Here is a 22,133-nt window from a genome sequence, read left to right on the forward strand (position 1 = left end):
AAATTGATATATCAGCACCTGAAAATTGATATATCAGGACCTGGACAAACCTCCCTTAACTGATATATCGGGATACGGACGAACCTCCTTAACTGGTATATCGACATCAGGACGAACCTCCTTAGAACGTGCCGGTTCGAACTAGTCCATACCAACGGGCATGTTCGAACCAATCGCTACCGATTCTCTAATAAAACTGGTGCATACCGATTATGTAACAAAATTGGTATATCGGGATCGAGACGAACCAACCTTAGAACGAACAAAACTGCCCTGTCAGATTCTCTGACAAAACTAGTATATCGGGATCGGGACAAACTCCCTTAGAATGGACAAAACTGGCATGTCTGTCAAAAGAACCAAATAGAACCATCCAAAACCAGTTTAAATTTTGAATTTTTTGTTTTTCAAGATACAGCGAACCATCCAAAACCTGTTTAAATATTGAAGCTTTTCTTTTTTAAGAGGCATGTGTAGGGCTAGCTGGACCCAATGTCTGGGGATGGGTCCAAAGTGTTCCAAACTTTGGGTCTGGATCCTTCATAATGGACTCAAAGATTTTCGGGTATGGGTCTAAATATTAGTGCACCCGCCCCATACCCAACTCTAAACACGAAGTTTATAACAAACCTATTTACTCTACTTACTCTTCATTTTATAGAACCATCCTCACATTGCCTTCCTAATTTTTTGGATATAAGATTAAAAGATTTTCCCATAGCAATTGCAGCCTCTCACTCGAATTCCAGCGAGAAAGAAACGAAGCTCGAGGAAGGAGGACCTTTTCTCTATGCAGCCCTTTCCCCTTATTATATTAACAAAACAAATATAAAATAGAGAAATAAATATCTAGCGAGAGAGAAAGGAACCTTTTTACATGTAGGGTTTTTTGGTATTATAATAAAAAACCAAATAAAAAATAAAAGAATGAGCGATTAAAACAATCATAGAACAAATAAAAAATAAAAGAATAACTGATTGAAACGTCACAAAGCAGTCCGAATTCCATTAGTGGAAAGTTTTTACCAAATAAAAAATAAAAGAATAAGTGATTAAAACAATCATAGAACAAATAAACAATAAAAGAATAACTGATTGAAACGTCACAGAGCAGTCAAAATTCCATTAGTGGAAAGTTAAAAACTCATTGAGAGAACAGGAAAATGAAGGACTCTCACCATTAGTGAAAAGTTAAAAACTCATTGAGAGAACAGTAAATTGAGGGACTCAGATAAATAAGAGGCAATATAAATGAGGGGCAAAATTCGCATCAAAACTGTCTCCAATGGAGGATTAATATACAGAGAGCGCCATGCAGCCAGAAACTGCTCTACCATCTCATAATACTCATTATCCTCTAAACAAACACAGTTAGAAACTACTCCTCCATTGACCTATAAAATGCTTTGATTTCAGGTTTATAATATTCAGTATCAACACGCAGCCATATTTCAAGCTGATAATAGTCAGTATCAAAGAGGATGAATTCTATAGATACAGGTTAAACAGTATTCAGTATCAGATTTTATAAGATCTCCAACTGGAAGGGTGATGAACTACATTGATACAGCTCTCCAACTGGAAGGGTGATGAACTGGATTGATACAGGTCTCCAACTGGAAGGGTGATGAACTGGATTGATACAGGTCTCCAACTGGAAGGGTGATGAACTGCATAGATACATCTCCAACTGGAAGGGTGATGAACTGCATAGATACAGGTTACGCACATAAATGTTACTCTTGTTAGGTTTATGTGGCGAGAGACTGTATAAAACGTATTTAATAAATGAAATATAAACTCAGTAGCAGTGTGGTCCTTTGTGGACCATTATAGGCAAATGTTATTCACTGATACTTGGATTAGGCTCGACGAGCTATGCCAACCTAGATTCAGAAAAACCGAAGATACCTGAGCATAGGGATCTAACCGAGAAGGGTTTAGTGGGTTAGCTCTTGATGAGTTCGGTGTATGCCTAAGTGAGAGTCGAGGGACCGTGTGGCCCTTGCGTGTGATGAATAGCCTTTAGAGACAAGCTAAAACATCATCGTTATATCATCACCCGACATGTACATAGCCATTCACCAATGAGGGAGAAGCGTGTACATGTGTGAGAGATTACATCTATGTACCGTAGAGTCATGGTTACATCATGGTCTGGAGGACCATGATTTTTGTCTCTAGGGGAGAACCTAAAATCCATAAACTGGGATTGCGTCCCTTAAGCTATTGGGTAACTTTGATAGTCCAATCATGAACCCTGCAGTGGACTGTGGGTCATGGGAACTGCTGGGTCAGTTTGAGAAAGCTACGCGGAAGGTGGAGTGCTCCCATGTATTGATAATTTACTATCAAAATTAATTAATTTTATATTATGTGATTTTTATAATGTTTATTTGAATTTTTGTGAGTCTTCTGATATTTTATTTTTGTAATTTGGATTTATAAATTAAGAGATTAATTTTTCAATGTTTTAAATAAAATATAAGATTTTAAAAATTCTAAATATGAAATAAAATATTTTTTAAAAATATTTGGGACCGTCATAAAATATGGACCCAAAATTTAAAAAGATGTGAATTAGGTGGGGCCCACTCGCTGGCCACCAAAGGGTGGCACGCCCCCACCCATTCGCGAATTTTCTTATGAAGAAGGTTTATCCTCTTGATGGACTTATCTTTCTAGGTATAGTGAACTTATGTGATAAGGTTGAATATTTGAGATATTTATTAATTCTTTGAATCAAGATTAATTAATCAAATAATTAAGGTTGAGATATATTAAAATATAAACTTTTATTATTTGATGGAATAGATTTAGGTAAGGGTCTCTTCGAATCTTGATGGTGGATGAAAGAGATTGATGGCTGAAATCCCTTACTCACCCATCTCCCTAGATCGACGGTTGATATTTGATCATAAGAATTGAGCCAAAATACATAGAAAAGCTATAAAATGAGGTGTCCCCCTTTGAATAGATTTAGGAAATAGAAGATAAAGCTCTAGCTCATTTCTTCGAATATTGATGGTGGATTAAGGAGATTGATGACTCAAATCACTCACCCATTGAGATTGGACATTCGTCTCCCTAAATCGATGGTTGAGATTTGATCTTAAGAATTGAGTCAAAATCTACGACATAGAAAATCTATAAAAGAGGTGTCTCCTTTTATAAAATTAGGTATGTATTCTCTCCTCAGTCTACCTACCTAAATTTAGTTCTCTTTGGATTATCAAAGAGGAGGCATGCCCCAAGTTTTATTATCTCTCTCCAAGTTGTTTCGGGTCTTACGAACTACCTCTTTTCTTTTGGGTACTTCTCTTTGCTTAGGTGGTGTTTTTCTTTTGGGTACTTCTTTGGGTACTTTTCTTTGCGTAGGTGGTATTTTTATTTGTGGGTGGCAAAGGGGCAGAACCCCTTGCTAGCAGATCTCTCCCTCTTGATATCCATCTCTCATCTCTCTAAAATCAAGTTTTTATAAGGCTTGATCAAGATTAAGCTATTGAGTAGATTTTTGCCATAATAGGGAAATCAACATACCGATCACAAATCCCGATTACCATAGGAAGAAGGAGAGTTGGCGTGCGGTGTACTAAGCCCAGTTGAGGTAATTTTCGGCAATTTTATATTTTTAAATATTTATTTATGTTTTGATTTTCTTTTTCCATAAAGCAATAAAAGTTTAGTTTTGTTTGTTGAAAAAATAATTGTAGTTGAAGAGGTAGCAATTGAAAACCGATTTTATTTATTTATTTTCAAGACTGGTTTGATTGTAATTAGGGATTGTAAGTGATATTGCCGGTGTAGGAATAAAGAATTTTTTTTAAAATATATACACCGTGCCTTATCATAATGTCCTTTCAATTGTTTCTATAATTTTTTTTTAACACAACCCCATTGGTGCATAACAAAGTGTCTAAATTGACTTCCTTTACTGAGGTGACCACAAACTGGGGGATTTATTGGAATATTTTTCGAATATTTTTTGATGAAGTTCTCATTTTGAAGAAACGAAAAACTATTTGCGACTACAGAACGAAAAGTGATGGCGACAATATACCAAGGCAAAGGTTTCTAAAGGCATGGTGGGCAAGTGAGAGTGTGTTTTGGTAAATTCTATAGAAAAGAGAAGTTGTGCAATTGGTTTCCTTTACCGAGGTGACCACAAACAGGGGATTTATTGGAATATTTTTCGAATAAATTGTTTTTGATGAAATTCTGAAAGCTTTGAATAGTTTTTTTTTTTTTTGTAATGAAATTCTCAAAGCTTTGAATGGTTTTTTTTTACGAAGTTCTTAAAGCTTTAAAGAAAGGAAAAGCTATTTGCGACTATAGAACCAAAAGCTATTTGCGCCTATATACCAAGGCAAAAGGTGGGTTTCTAAAGGTAGGGTGGACCTATACACCAAGGCAAAAGGTAGGTTTCTAAAGGCAGGGTGAGGGAGTGAGAGTGTATTTTGGTAAATTCTCTAGTAAAGAGCAGTGCTTTTAAACCTGAAGATCATGAAGATCGTTTCTCTAAAAGTATTAGAAGGATAACATCATTAGGAATATTAGAAGTTTCTTTATTTTCGTTTCTTTAAAAGTATTAAGTGGATAACATCATTAGGAATAGGAATAACATCATTAGGAATATCATAAGAACAATCCTAAGTTTCTTGATTTTTAACGAAATGATTCTTTCTTAATTTCCTCCTTTTGATGAGGCTGATTTTTCAGGGGAATGCTGCTTTCTTCATTTTCTAATTTTCTTTTTGTATATATTTATACATTTTGATGTCAAGATGATCAATTAGAACGTTTTTTAACATTAAAACAACTTTTTGCGATGGATTTTTGAAGTGCGTCTGTAATTCTATATTTAAAATTTGTAACCTTATAAAAAACTTTTTCCTTTACTAGCTTTACAATGGATCAAAGCCGAATTATTAGTATGGAAGTAAATCAATATCGTTAATGAATAAAAAATTGTGTTCTAATTTATAAAATGACCAAATCTCTTTCTAATTTATAAAATCACAAAAAATGCATATCCTAATTTATAAGACCACTAATTTATAAGACCAGTAATTATAGAATTTATCACAATTGGAGGCTTACCTGTAGTGTTGGTCTCCTCCGTTACCCTAATTTAATTTAAGACTGATTCATGATCCTCGAATTTCACACCTATTTCAATTTTTTTTTCTTACTCTGCTGAAATATTTTCATCTCAATAACAACGTATGTTACAAGAGTGGGTATGTAGTTATGTAGGATTCATGACATATTCATGAGAACCAAATCATGTAAAAGGCATGTGAATGCCACAAGGCCTAAAATGTGAAACTCCAAAGTGAACATCACAAATTGTTCTCGACATTGAAGAATCTCAAAAAAAAAAAAAACATGTTTTCCTTCAACGAGCAACATATTTAGGTGATAATTGGCATGTGATCTATAAATAAAGAGCAAAAATACATTTAAATTGTTTATATGTGAAAATCTAGAAGTGAGATGCTTGGAATCTATTCCATCTCAATTTGCATTAATTAAAATCAAATTAAAATGTTAGAAGAGAAAGTGGGTTTTGTTGAAAATTACAGATTACAAGAAGTAGGCCTGACGACTTTCCTTTCGTACTTAGTACTTACAATCCATGTGTCGACACCCTACTCTGGCTAAGAGAATTCTCTGACATCCAAAACCCCAAAACCATAGAAGCCAGACTTGTTTTTGCCCCATCCAAATGCCCCTTTCCTAACATAAATAAATTGAACTAGAGGCCATACTAGCGCAGTACACCTTATTACACCATAGTCCCATGTTCCATACACCTCATTAGGCCCCTTGAGCTCTACTGGATTAGCTTAACCCACATCAGTTAACCCTAAAACATATTTAGGAGCCCCTGACCTTTCCTAATCAGTCCCGTTAGCTAAACCTGCTTAATTAGGCTAACCTTGCGTAGAATTTGTCTAGTTAGGTTACCCCACCCATTAAACACATCCTAAATTTTCCTAACCCCATTAAACCCTAATCAACCTTATTACCCAATGGAAAAAGTTCATGTAAGGTTGCAACCTTAAAATGTAGAATTAAGGTGTACCTCAAAAATCTATCATGGAAGGTGGTTTTGATGTTAGAAACCCTCTAATTGATCATCTTGACATGGAGATGTATGAATATGAAAAGAAAAAAAACTTTGAGACCTAAAAATGATGTCTTGCAACGCATTATCTAGACCATCCATTTTCAAGATTTTTAATTTTATAATTAGAGAGAATCTCAAGCCATCCTAAGAATTTTTTACACCAAAATTATATTTATGAAAAAATTTGGAGGTGTGCCTTAATTTGATTGAGCCTAAATCCTAGTTGACCCATAAAAATATATAAAAAAAAATAAAGATTATCAAGTGGGTCATAAGTTCACCTAAAACCCCTAAAGTTGAGCTCAAACCGCCGCAAACAATCACCAGGGGACGTGGGAGATAGGTGGCTGGAAACTACCACATTTGTGGGGTCCCCCAAGGGGCGTCGTTGGAGGATGGACGACTTAGATTGAGCCGCCATCTCCCCGTCGTTGTTATCCCTCCATGTCTATAAATAGGTCGTTTCAAGACCTGCTTCAAAGTGGAATTTGATCTATCTACACCAAATGCCTGTTGGACCAGAAACTCAATCTTTGACCCAAGGTTTTAACAAACACATCGTCGACTTGGATCGGTCATCCAAAAAAATCGGGTCGGATCGGCTAATCGATGATCCGGATAGAAGAATTTGCCAAATCAGTCCGTTTCACCCTAAAAAGCTTCAAAAAAAATAAAATAAATTAAAATCTAGTTTCTTATGTTTCCAAAATAAAAATTGAGGTGTTGCATTATGGTTTTTTATTATTTTAATGAAAATGCATAAATACTGAAAAACGTGTCAAATGTTTGGGCATTTGGTGTTCATTACATTCATTTCACAAATTTGTTGGCATTTCTATAGAAAAAATACCATATTTAATAAAAAGAAAACATTATAGTATATAAATAGTTCCTAGTGAATCCTCTTGTTTTTTCCATTAATTCTCCTTTTATTATTTTCGCTTTTTAATGTTCTCTCTTTTTTTTATAGATTGAACGTTGATGAACCATGCTATTATGTTTTTTGTAAAACTAAAAAAAAAAATCTAGATAAATTATTCTCAAACGAGTGATTCACAATCGGTCCTTGATGATGATTTGGAGTATTTTTTGAGCTCTAGTATTGGTTTGTTTTTAAATTAATTGCGGTGATTACAAATGTTCCGAAAATCTCTTTTGGAAAAGAAATAATCATGAAGCTTATACAATTGAGTCTACTTAAGAATAAATGGGCAAAAAATAACAACTGTTTTAGAACCTTATATGGTTCGCCGTTTTTCGTTCACAAATAAATATCCCACGGGGCAGGCCCTTACAAAAGGGCATATAAGTTGGAAGTCTTTGTTCCTATTCATGTGAAACACGAGGCCCAATCCTCTTAAAGAGGGGGTAATCCCCTAACATTATATATATATATATATATAAAGGTGGTGGGACCACTTTTATATAATAAATATGTAGTAGGGAAAATGAAAACCAAAAATAAATGTGTTAACTAGTAAATATGGGCCGGCCCATTGTAGAACCTGTTGGGAATCGAGTTTTGGATGGAACCGGCCGGATCTCTATTTATGGGATTTGGATTGGCCTAGCTGATATCCGATCTGAATAAGCCGATTCTATGGATCATCGATTTTAAAACATTGCTTTGACCTATTGTCAACTCTCCAGCACTAACCTAGGGCATTGTGTTGAATTTAGTGCTACCCAAAATCACCAACATATAGAAATCCCATACTTTGTGGGATTGATTAAGATTCATCAAATGGGATTAAGATATTGGGATTGATATTAACCAATTAGATAATCTTTAGGAGTTGCTTATTGTGATAAGTTCTATTTGGATTTGGATGACTTGAAGACCCATATTTTGGTTATTGAGATATGTTTTATTTGGAGATGGCCCATATTTAAAGAGATAAAGATTTGTTTCCCATAAAAGAAGGAACACAAGAGGCATCACGTGAGCCTTTTTGGCGAGTCTCCTTTTTCTATATAATGAGATATTTTTAGAGAGAGAATTGTGGTTCCTTTGAAGAGAGATTGTTGAAAAACTTGACGGAAGAGATGGACCCACTCTTAGGATTGGGATCGTGAGACTATCGATTGCAAAGATCAGACAGATCGCAAAGATCAGACAGATCGCAAAGATCAGACAGATCGCAAAGATCAGACAGATCGCAAAGATCAGACAGATCGCAAAGATCAGGCAGATCGCAAAGATCAGGCAGATCGCAAAGATCAGGCAGATCGCAAAGATCAGGCTTTACAAGATTAGGGTCGTGAGACTATCGCAAAGATTAGGTAGATCGCAAAGATCAGGCAAATCGCAAAGATCAGGCAGATCGCAAAGATCGGGCATTACAAGACCTGTGAGAACTCTGTAAATTTCTTTGTACGTCGCCATGGCCATGAAACCTTTATTAAAGAGGGATGGAGGAGGTCGTTCTCCAACGTTCGGCTTCCTCTTGAAATCTTCTTTTTGAAATCTCTGAGAACGTGGGTGGTTATTTTCTAACCGTTAGATAACGACACTTTCTTAAACGTGTGGCTCTGTAATCCTGGGACGTAGGTGGTTATTTTTTAGCTGTTAGATAACGACATTTTCTCTTTCTAAGAAGCCTCATTTTCTTAGTGATAAGCATTAAATTATAAGAAGTGGGTAGTTATTTTCTAGCAGTTAGATAACGACACTTTCTCTCTCTAAGAAGCCTCCCTGTTTTAGTGATAAGCATTCAATTTAAGAGAGAGAAATATTGCACGTTTAAAGGCCCCATGACCATACACACGAACCAACATCTCCTACTTGGCCATGAGGGCCAAATATATTGAGATATCATAAAGTCTTTACCACTTAATGAATTTAACATTTATGTACATATTTTTGTCATGAGGCTTTCACGTAAGTGCGGTTATATATCTCATAACTAAAAATATCCAAAGTCATGTCATGGTTTTTCACGCTAATGAGGTTTTTTTTCTTATAACCAAGACATTAAAAAATATCTTATTTGGGAGTTCCTGACTTAACTATTTGTAAGTCTTATCAAAGCTATATGCTTTGAAAATATTTATGCACTCAATCCCTTTGTTAAAAGGTCTGCAATCATATATGAAGATGGCTAGTAACTTACAATTATTTCATTCTTTCCAATAATATCATAAATATAATGATAATCAATTTCAATGTGCTTACCCTTGAAACTATAAGCTTCATTTCTAATTGATGAAATAGCAGCATGATTATCACAAAAAATTTTAACAGGTTCGTCGGCTATATCCAGCTTCAAATCATTTATGAAGCGTTTAATCTTGACAGCGTAAGTTGTAGCAATGCTACAACCAATATACTCGGCTTCCATAGTATACATAGCTACACAACCTTGTTTCTTACTAGACCAAGAAACACATCCACCTCCAAAAAGGAATACAATTCTTGAGGTTGATTTTCTATCATCTGGGTCTCTTGCAAAATCTGCATCAGAGTACCTAGTAACCTCTAAGTTGTCAGCTTGGAAGCACAACTTGTAATTTTTAGTTTTCTGAATATATCTTAGTATCCTTTTTATAGCATGCTAATGAACCATCCCATGATTACTCTGAAATCTACTTACAAGACCATATGCATGACTCAAATCAAGTCTTGTACACAACATGACATAATTTATGCATCCTACAGCTTGAGCATATGGAATTCTTTCCATTTAAGCTTTGTCAATATCATTTAATGAACATAATTTCTTTGATAATTTTAAGGTGTATCTATGGACTTGCAATTTTTCATCTTAAATATCTTTAAAACACTTTCTAAATAATTTTCTTGAGATAAACATAGAAGTCTTGAACTTCTATCTCCTGTTATCTTAATGCCCAATACATATGAGGCTTTTCCCATATCTTTCATCTCAAAATGGAAACTTGGTCATGATTTAGTATGGTTAATCATGCCAATATCATTATCGGCTATCAAACTATCATCCGCATATAGTAACAATATAATAAAATTGCTCCCACTATTCCAGACATATACACAATGGTCTTAACCTATTGGCTATATAACCAATTTCAGTGATTGCATTATGAAAAGTAAAGTACCATTGCTTAAAAGACTGTTTTAGACTATATAAAGATTTCTTAAGTTTATATATTTTGTCTTCTTGGCCTTTAATTACGTAACCTTCTGGTTGTTTCATGTATATATCTTCTTTTAGTTCTCCACTTAAAAAAGTTGTTTTGACATCCATCTGAAATAATTCTAGATCATAATATGCAACTAATGCAAGGATGATTCTAATAGATGAAAATTTGGTTACTGGAGAGTAAGTTTCCACATAATCTATGCCCTCCCTTTGGGTAAATGCTTTAGTTACCAACATAGCTTTATATTTATCAATGGATCTATTTGCATTAAGCTTTTTCTTTAGGACCCATTTGCAACCGATGACTTTTCTATCTTTAGGGAGGGCAACCAACTCCTAGACTTGATTTCTTTTAATAGAATTAAGTTCATCATCCATGGCTTGAGTCCACTCAGCTGAGTCATGTAAGCTAATAGCTTCACTGTAGCTTCGAGGTTCATCTATTGTATCCTCACTTATTGAGGAGTAATTATGTTCATTCATAAATACATAAAATTCTTTTAAAGTCATAGGTGGGGCTCTAGTTCTTTTTGGCTATACTTGATTCAATTGAATCATTCTCATCAAATATAGAGGGAGTCTAAGAAACAGGGTTTTTCAAACCCTTATCTTTATCAATTTCATGTAAGTCAATAGGTTTATTTAAAATATTTTTATCATCTATATTTTTTAAGAAATGAGCATCACGACTCTTTACTAATGATCTAGTATCATAGTTATAGAATCTATAAAAGAGCATTTTATAGTTTTACTTTGTAATTTATCTCTATTTTGTGGTAGTATAAGTACATAGTAACGTCAGGTTTCCTACCTGTCCATAATTCATATGGGGTTAAGTCTATAGATTTAGTAGGAACATGATTAATAATATATATTGCAGTGTTGAGAGCCTCGTCCCAAAAATGAGACGATAAATTTAAATGGCTCATCATGGACCTAACCATGTCCTTTAGAGTTCTATTTCTCCTTTCAGCTGCACCATTTTGTTGTGGTGAATATGACATAGTTGTTTGGTGAATTATATCATACTCTTTACAAAATTCAGAAAATAAGGCGGAGCAATATTCACCTCCCCTATCTGTTCGAAGAATTTTAATATGTCTACCTAACTGACTTTCTACCTCAGCTTTATATTCTTTAAATGTTTCTAATACATCTGATTTCTTACTAATTAGGTATACATATCCATAACGTGAATAATCGTCTATAAATGTTATGAAATACTTTATACCTCTATGTGTTTTCACATTTAATAGGCCACATATATCAGAGTGAACAATATTAAGTAGTTCACTAGACATTTTTTTTTTAGGGAAATACTTATTAGTTAATTTACCAGAAATACATGACTCGCATGTTTTTAACACAATTTCTCCTAAATTGAAGAGCAAGCCTCTTTTAACCATTTGATTCATTTTGTCTTTATTTATATATCTTAATCTTAAGTGCCATAAATATGGATCATCCATACACATAAAAGCATCAATATAACAAGAAAATGATAAACTTTCATTAATAAGAGATTTGTTCTTCCCGGTAAACACAGCTTGAAAGTATCAACATCTAGTACATCGCAGTTGGTGTCATTTCCCATGTAAATCTGCTGGTTACCAACTGCAATCTCTTCCAATTCTGTGAATCCGTCCTTGGTCCTCGAGACATGTCGAGTGGAGGCTGAGTCAACCCATCAATTTCTCAGGTCATGATCGGCAACTATTGATTCTAGGACTACGCAGATCACGTCATTTATCTTATTTTGATTATTTTGAGCATGGTAGTTATTTTGGTTCATATTTTTATTTTTTAGCTTAGGACAATTAAACTTGATATGTCCAATTTCTTTACAATAAAAACAAGTCTTCTCAACCTTATTCTTTTGATTTTTAAAATTTCTCTCATTTCCCTTATACCTATTATTTTTTTGATAATTGAAAGGTTTCTTGAGGATCTGAGAAGATAAACTTTGGGCAAAGTGGAGGTCATTTGACTTCTTCCTCATTTTTCTATCAGCTTCAATACTAAGATGCATGGGAATATTTAACATGGTTATCCCTTGTGCAGAATGTTTCAATGCAATTACAACAGACTCCCAAGATGGAGGAAGACTGTTAAGGACAATGGACACTTGCATGCAATAGGGGACTGGATTTCCAGTTGCAGCAAGGTCCTTTGCGGGCACTGTCATTTTATTGACATGCTCGGTCATTGAGCCCGTTTCTTTCATTCTGTAAGAATTGTATTTTTTTAACAATATCTGTACATGGGTCTCAGAAGTGGTCCCATAATTTTTAGATAGGGCGCCCATCATACTTTGACTTGTGGTGTAATCCTCAAAGACTTTGATTAAATCATCTTCCATAAAGCTGAACATAGTAGTCCTAGCTATTTTGTCATCTTCTAACTATTTTTCAAATCGCCTTTTGGCTTGACCATTGGCATTAGGCACTAAAACTGGTGGTTTTGTTTCTAGGACATAATCTACCCTATCTTGAAAAAGAATATATCAAAATTTTCTTTTTTACGTAGAAAAATTGTTCCCATTGAGTTTTTGAAGTTTGGATAGTTCTGATATGACTAGCTTAGATGCTATTTTAAATTTTTAGATAATACCTAAAAGTTCAAAAAAAAGTTAATTGTGTTTAAGAAAGGGTTGTCTGTTAGTTAACTCAATAGGTTTGCCGACTCTTTGTGAGCAGAGACCTCAAAAAAAAAAAAAAAAATTTGAACAGTTTATGTTCACATTGCTGTGATGCAACAAAATATTAATAAAGTAAGGCAACAACTACGTTATATCAAATCTTGCATAAAAAGAAGTTTCATAAATATATGAATATGTTTTAGCACAAGAGAGAGGGTCTACAATGATATTTTGATATTTTCAACAAAAATATAGCATTGTATAATCATAAAAATAATGAATTCACAAAATCAAGATCATGAAATTTTCTAACTTAAGAAAGACCCAAGTATCGGATAATTATGCAGTGCAATGACAATTATTATGCAAATAAAATATGCAGTAAATCCCTAAATTATAAGCCACAAAAAAAAATGCATGCAATTGATATTACAACATTTACTTGAATAGTTGTTATGTGCATAACAATTTTCAATAATCCAATAAAATTATGAACTAATTTTCAGCAATAAAATATGGAAGAAAGAAAGGTGCATGCCAACTGATTTTCAGCAATTATGTGTGTATTTATCTTTCTCTCTTTAAAATTTCAGCAACCTTTTATTTATTTATTTATTTTAATTTTTAATTTTTATAACCATCAACAACGATTTCTATTGAAAAAGTTTGCCTCAAAAAAAAGTATTGGTTACACAGCGGCGCACAAAAAAAAAAATCAGCATTAAAAAAAAAATGTTACCTTGATGTTGAGCAAGAAATAAAGGCCAAGAGAGAATAAAAAATATGTGATTTGTTTCTCTCTACCTTTCGATAGAAATCTCCTATTTACAAAGTGAGCTTATCAAAAAGTGCAGATCGTTTAAATCAAAGTGCGTCTACTTTTGTTGCTTTAACAAACTACGTCTATTAACTTGCAAAAGGTATAATAATTTATGAGAGAAAATAGCAACAGATTGATATCAAAGGATTTCAGCTAATTTTACAACAATAAGATAAACCCAACAATGGAACAATTATCTTAGAGATAATAACGAATAAATAATAAATTGACTCACGGTTTATGAAATCAACTTTCTCAGAGATGACAAATTTCCACAGAGTAAATAGAAAATTGATAATAAAAAAAAGTTAAGAGAGATATTGTTCAACAAAATACAAACTCACAGGAAACCAAATAATCGATTTCGATCCTGGGACCTGTGGGCTATGAGCAAGAATTAAATAAAAAATAAAAAAATAAATAATGGAACCTGGGAACCGTAAGTTACGAGCCCACCACGGTTCCACAACCCGCTCTGATACCAATGTTGAAAAACTTGAGCGAAGTGATGGACCCACTCCTAGGATTAGGAGCAGTGTTGTGAGACTATCGATCGCAAATATCAAGCTTTTACCAGAACTGTGAGAACTCTGTAAATTTATGTGCACCTCTCCATGGCCATGAAACCTTCTTAAAGAGGGATAGAGGAGGTCGTTCTCCAACTTTCGGTTTCCTCCTAAAATCTCTGAGAAAATGTAGCCCTGTAATCTTGGGAAGTGAGTGGTTACTTTCTAGCCGTTAAATAACAACACTTTTTCTCTCTAAGGAGCCTCCTTTTTTTAGTGATAAACATTAAATTATAAAATAGAGAGAAATATTGCACATTTAAAGACCCCATGGCCACACATACCAATAGGGAGCTAAAGCCTCCTGTGGATAAGATGCAATTTCTTCTTACAGAGAAGAAAGCTTCATTTGGATAGTAACATTGTGATGTGCCTCTTTTAGACTCCCGGATATTGAGAGCGTTTCTTTATTTTTGGTAATGAAGCGGTTCCCATAGAGATTTTGGGTTGTTCCCCTTTTAGTTAGAGAGAAAGTAAGTTTCTCCTTACTCTTGCGTCTGTATTTGGTGTTGTTGGTAATGGTTCTCAGAAGTAAAGAGAAATAAGGAAGAGTGATTTAAAAGGGTTTGCTTGATTGTATTTTTGTGGAGGTTTGTTCTAAAATATTTGATTAACTTTCATTGGTATAGTAAATTTTTGTCTGTGGTGCCCGTCGATGTAGGCTCCTCTTGGGTGAACCACGTAAATCTTTATGTTCTTGTGGTGTGTATTTCGTGTCCAGATGGTGGGCATGTGGCCGGGCTTACAAGTAGGCCTATAAGATTTTCTATATTTATTTTACATTATTTTTCCTTTACTTTTGTTAATTCCTTCGTGACAAGTGGTGTGTGTGGGAAAGGCCTTATCTACGAATATTTTTCCGAAGATACCCTTGTTTACAAATATTTTACATAATCTCTTGCTTGTAGTACGGTATTTCTGATTTTCTTCTTAGCCAAAAAAAAAATAAAAACCCACATTTTGAATGTGGGTTGTTAAATGATCTCATGCTTCTATTACATAATTTCTGATTTTCTTCTTTGCTAAGAAAAAAAAGAAAAATACTGGTAATTCCTCACACTTTCATCATCTTTGTTAAATATCATATTCTTTGCGTCCTTAAAAAAGGAACATAGGAAATTGTTACTTTATTTGCATCTTGTCGGTACTCTAGAACCTTGCATGTTATTACCTGCCCACTAAAAACAAAAAAATTAAGTAACCAAATTTATGGATACTTTTGCACTTTAAGTATATTTGTTGGCAGCACTTTGATTCGTTTTCCGTGTTTAAGCGAGAGAGAGAGAGAGAGAGAGTCTTTTATGTTCTTTAGGAGGTAGGACTTTTGGTAAACACCTTTGCTTTTTCTCTAAGAAAAGGAACTATTTTATTATTTAGCATGGTCAACCATATTTAACGTCTGTTTCATTTTCCAATAAACAAATCATTCAAATAAATCTATTTTAAGGCAATTTTGTTTCCGAAAAAAGATGTCAAAATGTTAAGGCCATCTTTGTCTTAAAAAAAAAAAAAGACAGCTCGCATTTTAGGGTAACTTGTCTTTAACAAAAAAAAGAAGAAATCACCTTTAATGCCATCTTAGTTTTTAAAATAAACATTTCTATTTTTTGCATTCTAAGGCCAACTTATGAAAAAGACGTTGTGCGCTCAGGTGCGTACTGCTACATTAAACGCCCACGACCCAAATTGAATTTGAGCCGATCTGACTCTCACGAATTTCCGATAGTGTTTGAATTTTAATTTTTTTCTACAAATCCAAATCACTTGAAATTTTATGCGTATGTTCTTCTCATCAATGTGCACCTAATAAAATATAAAACAAATAATTCACGAAAAATAAATTGACCAAAATACACCCAAAATATTAAGATTTACGGTCAAGACCTTTAATAGGTTCGGATCTGTTAAGGCCACCGAGAAATTTAGAAAACAATTGAAATAAATGGGGCCGTTACAGAGACTGGATTCTACTATTCCTAACAAGGAATCAGTGAATCGCTTATGTCTGCTGTCTCTTAGACAGAGCAGAACACAATTATTTAATCATGTTCTTGTCAGAGGGTTAACACATATTTGTACAAGACCGATATGTAAATACTTGTAATCTTTCTTTTTATGATCTTTAATCATTCTTGGCGAAAGTAATTGGAATTTATCCTGAGTTTTCATGACAGAAATACTTTGTTCAATATATGGATTTGTCTTAGTAGTTCGGGGATATAATCATATATGTCCATATCATCTGCTGAGACTTGGTACTCCAATTTTAAAATCCATGGAACCTGATATAAGGCCATAAAATATAAGTGAGTTTCTTTTTAAACTCTTCTTATTATAGTTAGAGAATTTTCTCTGTGATATTTGTAGTTCATTTGGGAGTATTTGGTCTGTGGATCCCCATATGGAGAACCAAATTTTAAACCAATTTAAAAAATCATTTGGTTCAGTTATTTTGAACTGAATATACCAGCTATGGGAATTTTTTGTATTCTAGTATACAAAGACTTCATCTCAAGCCTTTATATATTCGTAGTAGTGGTAGGATCTAATTTTAAATCCTGTTGTATTTATGATCCTTGGTTGTATTTGTCGATGATGGTGACTGGGCTAGGACACGTGTCCCAGATGGATTGGAGTCATTCTGGACCCCCCTAAATTTTATTTAGTTTGAAAAAAATTTAATGTTGTCACAATCATCTCTATTCGTTGGGCTGTAATCTTCGGGTTCCTCACTTTGAGAGGAAGTGGACATTTGTTCTTCTATATTTTCTAAGGCTTCCTAGAGCTTTACTTTAAGCTCTTCTTTAGTCATTTTGGGGTTTTGTTGCTGTAGAATTGCAACATAATCTGAGATATCTATCTTATGAGGTGGTGTGGAAGATATGGATTTCATTTTGATTTTATTTGGATTTAAGGAGTCATTTTTGTAACTATCCCACCATTTGATATGGATTTGTCTTAGTAGTTCAGGGATATAATCATATCTGTCCATATCATCTGCTGAGACTTGGTACTCCCATTTTAAAATCTACGGGACCTGATATAAGGCCATAAAATATAAGTGAAAGTTTCTTTTTAAACTCTTCTTATTATAGTCAGAGAATTTTCTCTGTGATATTTGTAGTTCATTTGGGAGTATTTGGTCTGTGGATCCCCATATGGAGAATCAAGTTTTAAATCAATTTGAAAAATCATTTGGTTCAGTTATTTTGAACTGAATATACCAGCTATAGGAATTTTTTGTATTCTGATATGCAAAGACTTCATCCCAAGCCTATATATATTCGTAGTAGTGGTAGGATCTAATTTTAATTCCTTTTGTATTTATGATCCTTGGCTTTAAAGGATCGAATCCCCATTCTTTGTGGGTAATAACCTTTTTGATTTGAAATTTTAAATATGTTATTTCATTATCGTTATTTTAGAATGGTGAACTATAAAAACTGATCCGGATTCTATCAGGATACATTCATACCATTCTCTGCATCTGCCTCCATTAGTAGGATGTATATGCTGCCTGGGGTATAAAGCAGCTATTTCAGTCGGAGTTTTTGACTGATGCTCATTTTCAATGATCAGCATGGCAATATGTGCTGTCTCTAAATATATTGACTTTGCATTAGGACTTTGAGTGCTTGTTGGAGTTTGGAGAGGAGATATATCAATATCTAGTATTTGCCTCCTTATTAAAGAATTTGGTGTTGATGGGGATGCCAGGGACGATCTTGGACTAGGGACTATTTCCATCATCTGGTTTTGTTGAATCCTTCTTACATCCTTGCAAAAATTCTCGGGTCAATAAGTCATAATTGGTATTACCATTAATGTGTTCAATAGTAAATTCAAAAGCAGAACGAATACCTTGCCATCGCGCGAAGATTTGTTTGGCTACAAGATTTTTGACATCCTTTTGGAGGATATCTTTGGCTGCTTTACAATCAGTTCTTATAAGAAATGTTTGGTTAAGCAAATCACTTTGGAATTTTGTGATAGCATGAACAATTGCCAATATTTCTTTTTTTACTGTTGAATAATTTTGTTGAGCAGGGTTCCAAATTTTAGAGGTAAAACAGACCAATTGCTCTTGATTATTAACCTTTTGTTTTAACACAACACCAAGTCTTATTTCTGAGGCATCAATTTCTACTATTTTAAATGTTGTTGGGCTTGAGAGGGCTAGACATGACAGTTCTTCAGCTTTCATATTAATTTTTCTGATTGCCTAGGTATGGTCTTTCGTCCATTATGAAGGATTCTTTTTTAACCTCTGAAATAGGGGCTTGCATCTAAAGCCAGATCTTTATAAAAATCCGAAATATAATTTAAACAACCAAGGAATCTTTGTAGTTCTATTTTTTCTATAATTATATTTGGAAATTTGGATGCAAACTCTATAGCTCTATCAATTGGAACAATCCTTCCCTGAAAAATATTGTGCCCTAAAAACCTAATTTTTGTTTGGCAAAAATTTATTTTTCTTGCCGAAACTACAAGGCCAACATTTTTAATTGCTTTGATAAATATACTTAAATGTTTCCAATGTTGATCAAATGATTCAGAGAAAACAAGAACATCATCAATATAAACTATTATGAATTTAGTATAGGGATTAAATATTTCACTCATAATGTTTTGAAATTCTGATGATACATTTTTTAATCCAAATGGCATAACATTCCATTCGAATTGTCCTAATGGGACATTAAAGGCAGTTTTGTATTTATCTTTTTCGGCGATTTTTGCCAATAACTTAATTTGAGATCAAATTTTTAGAATATACAGGCATTGACTAATCTATCCAAAAGATCTCTCTTATTTGATATTGGATATCTATTTTAGAGGCCTTTTCAACATAAAAGGCCGAACAACTCCATGGTGAAGAAGATTTTCTGATGAGTTTTTTGTCTAACAATTCTTTTATCTCTTTTTTGCAGATTTCAAGCAACCTATTATTCATTTGAATAGGCTTGACTTTAGTATGTATTTTCCTTCTCGAAAATCTGGTTTATATGGAAGTTCAACTATGTGTTGCTTTCTATCCCAAAAGGCATTGGAGATATCTGCATATATATCTCTTTCCGTATCAATTTTTAAAGATTTAATTTTATTTTGAACTTCTGGAAGAGATAATTTTCCATCAATGTTTTATATTTTATTTCTTCTTTCGAATGATATAAAAATTTTTCTTTAGAAGAAATTTTATTTTTAATATTATTGATTTCATGGACTCTGGGCTCTTTTATAAAGATAAATTTGACCTTATGCCCCTCAATACTGGCCCTGTATCATCATTCGTGATTGGATAGAGCATATTTAGAAATGGAATCCCTAAAATAACAGGTTGACTTAAACCTTTTACCATTATGAAGGGAAACTTAAAGCAAGCTCCATTATTACATACTGCAGTATCTGTTAATTTATAATTTATTAGCATTTTGCTGCCATCTGCGGTATTAAGAATTTGGGTAGTCTTACAGAAGTATTTAGTTGGTACTAATCCTTCATTAATACAGTTTAGGTCTGCTCCTGAATCAATCAGGGCGGTAGTTTGGAAACTGTATTCTTTTTGGACTACGATTTTGGTATTTATAAACCATTTTTGAGTTATGATTTTGTCTACAAGGTCTACATATTTACAATTTTGGACTTTGTTAATGATATTCATTCCATCTTTGGAAGTTTCAGGTTTAGGAAGAGTGACTTCAACCTCAGGTGGTATAGGAATATTATACTTAGTGATCAAATTATAAAATTCACCTTTGATATTTTCTTCTTCAATTGCTTCGTTGATAGGATTCTAGGTTAATTCTAAAATTTGTACCCTAGATTTCAGAGCTATCAACTCATTTATGACTTCATTGATTTCACATTTAAGTTCAGATATTGAAGGTTCCTTTTCTGTACATGTTTTATTTGGTACCCTTTTCAAAATATCTTGAAAACTATAATCTTCTTTTGTTGGGACAAGAGAAGACTTAGATTTTCTAGAAGGGGTTTTGGACATATTGATGTACTGGATTAAGGCTTCTTTTTTAGCATCTAGGTCAGAAATTTTGTCAATGAGGTCTATGATTAGGTCTTCTTCTTTGGTGAGGGTATTAATGCTTAACCCATTCATATCCATTATTGCCTTATAAAAATCACATTGGCAATTTTCTCTTTCTTTCTCTGGGCTATTTTCAATATCAGAGTCTGAATCAGAACTGTTGATAATGATATCCTCATCATTTATCTCCCCAATCAGCATTTCTTCTTTGGATTCAGTGGAATCAGAGGTCTCATCCTCAATTTGGAGTATTTCAAATAATTGCTTTTTGATATTATCATCTATTTCTAAAGAGTTAATTTTCTTTGAACCCTACATTTGTTTTTGTAATGGCCAAACTTACCACTATTATAACAGACAGAGATTTTTCTTTTTCCCCTATGCTTAAAAGATGGTTTATCTTGTAAGAGTTTTTTGAAAAAAAAAATTTTTGCCTTTGAATAATGTTTAACTTTTCTTTTTCTAAATTTTTCATGTTTTCTATTCTGGAAATGCTTTGAAGGGGGTAGAGTATTAAAACCAATTTGTTCACAAAAGTCTCCTAATTCTTCTCTGCTTGTTATTCTCTTCTTTTCTAGCTGTCTTATAAATTTCAGGTCTGTACTTAAAGCTAATGCTTCAATACAGATCAGTGCTGATAATTCCCCTAATGTATATAGAGAATATGGAATAATTCCACCATGCCTATTTTTAAGCCTTGGTTTTACCTTTTCTGCAAAAAGGTGTGGTAGACCAGCTATGAATTTTTCCTTCTAATGGTCTGACTTACTATCCTCTCTTGATAGTAGTCTTGAGAAAAACACATCTTTATACCATTTTTAATGAGAGAGTGTTACGCATCTTAGGTTTAATAATAAATCTTCAAACCTTACTGCTAATAGAGTAGTAATTCCTACAAACTGGAGGGTAATTGTATAGATCAATGTATTAACTGCATCTCCTTCTTGTACTATATTATCTTAGCCATCTTCTTTCTTAACTATCCATTGTTTTGAGGCATTTAATATTTGATTTTTTGATTCTTTATTCATATGGAAATCCCACCATCCTCTCAACCATCCTATAAATCTACATATTATGGCCCTAGCTATCTCATGGTCTTGGTTTCCACTTGCCTTGCAGGCGGTGGCATACATGGTCATATGTTTCATGAGATCTAGGATCTCATTTCCTGCCATGCCATCTATGTTCCAATTTACTATGGATTTTCCTGAATAGGTGGCCGAGGTGGAGATTAGATCTTCCTCTATCTGTAGATCTATTGGTGTAGGTCCAGGATAGTACATTCGAGTTTGGGACACTGGTCTTACTTTTCTTCTATAATCAATTCTATTTATATCTAAGCTTTTAGTTTTAAAAGCTTTTTCCATGTCTTCAATTTTCTTTTCAGGTGTCTTTTGCAAAACCTGAACATTTCTTTTTTTGGTGCCAGAAGGTTGTCCCTTTCCCTTTTCATTGATATTTATTTTTTTTAATATTTTAACCAGCTCATCAATTAACTCACTGTTTTCTTCTTTCTTCTTTATCCCTTGCAGGCTGAAGGTTTGAATAGAACGGCTTCCTTTTGATTATCCAGACTTTTGGGTTCAAGAGTTGGCTTTAATTTGTTTACTACATTTTCTATCCTTGTAGTTTGCTTTCCTATTGTTTGGAGGAAAATATTTGTATAATTATTTTGTTCAATAATGTGAGGTATTCCAACTTTGCCCTACTTTGATCATTTTCTTTAGGTTCTATTTTGAGAGGTGATGCTCTAATTTCAATTTTCTCCCCTAATTTTTCTCCTTTAATCTGTAAACTAGTTTCAGGGGG

The 22,133-nt window shown here is 33.5% G+C and overlaps 1 long non-coding RNA gene across 2 annotated transcripts; it reads right to left on the minus strand.

Moving 5' to 3' along the window:
* Positions 1–1,371: 1,371 nt before the first annotated feature.
* On the minus strand, positions 1,372–14,850 carry LOC148781011 (uncharacterized). Of its 2 annotated transcripts, XR_016061174.1 has the most exons (3): positions 14,560–14,827; positions 14,140–14,410; positions 1,372–1,706 (listed from the first exon to the last, which is right to left on the minus strand). It is a non-coding gene; the product is annotated as an uncharacterized LOC148781011 (long non-coding RNA). The 2 variants fall into 2 exon arrangements; XR_016061173.1 differs by having other exon boundaries at positions 14,140–14,850.
* Between the last annotated feature and the right edge of the window lie 7,283 nt (positions 14,851–22,133).

The sequence above is a fragment of the Amborella trichopoda genome, chromosome 8, assembly GCF_054954075.1.
Source record: "Amborella trichopoda isolate Santa Cruz 75 chromosome 8, AtrichopodaSantaCruz75HAP2 v2.0, whole genome shotgun sequence".
Classification (NCBI taxonomy): Eukaryota; Viridiplantae; Streptophyta; class Magnoliopsida; order Amborellales; family Amborellaceae; genus Amborella; species Amborella trichopoda.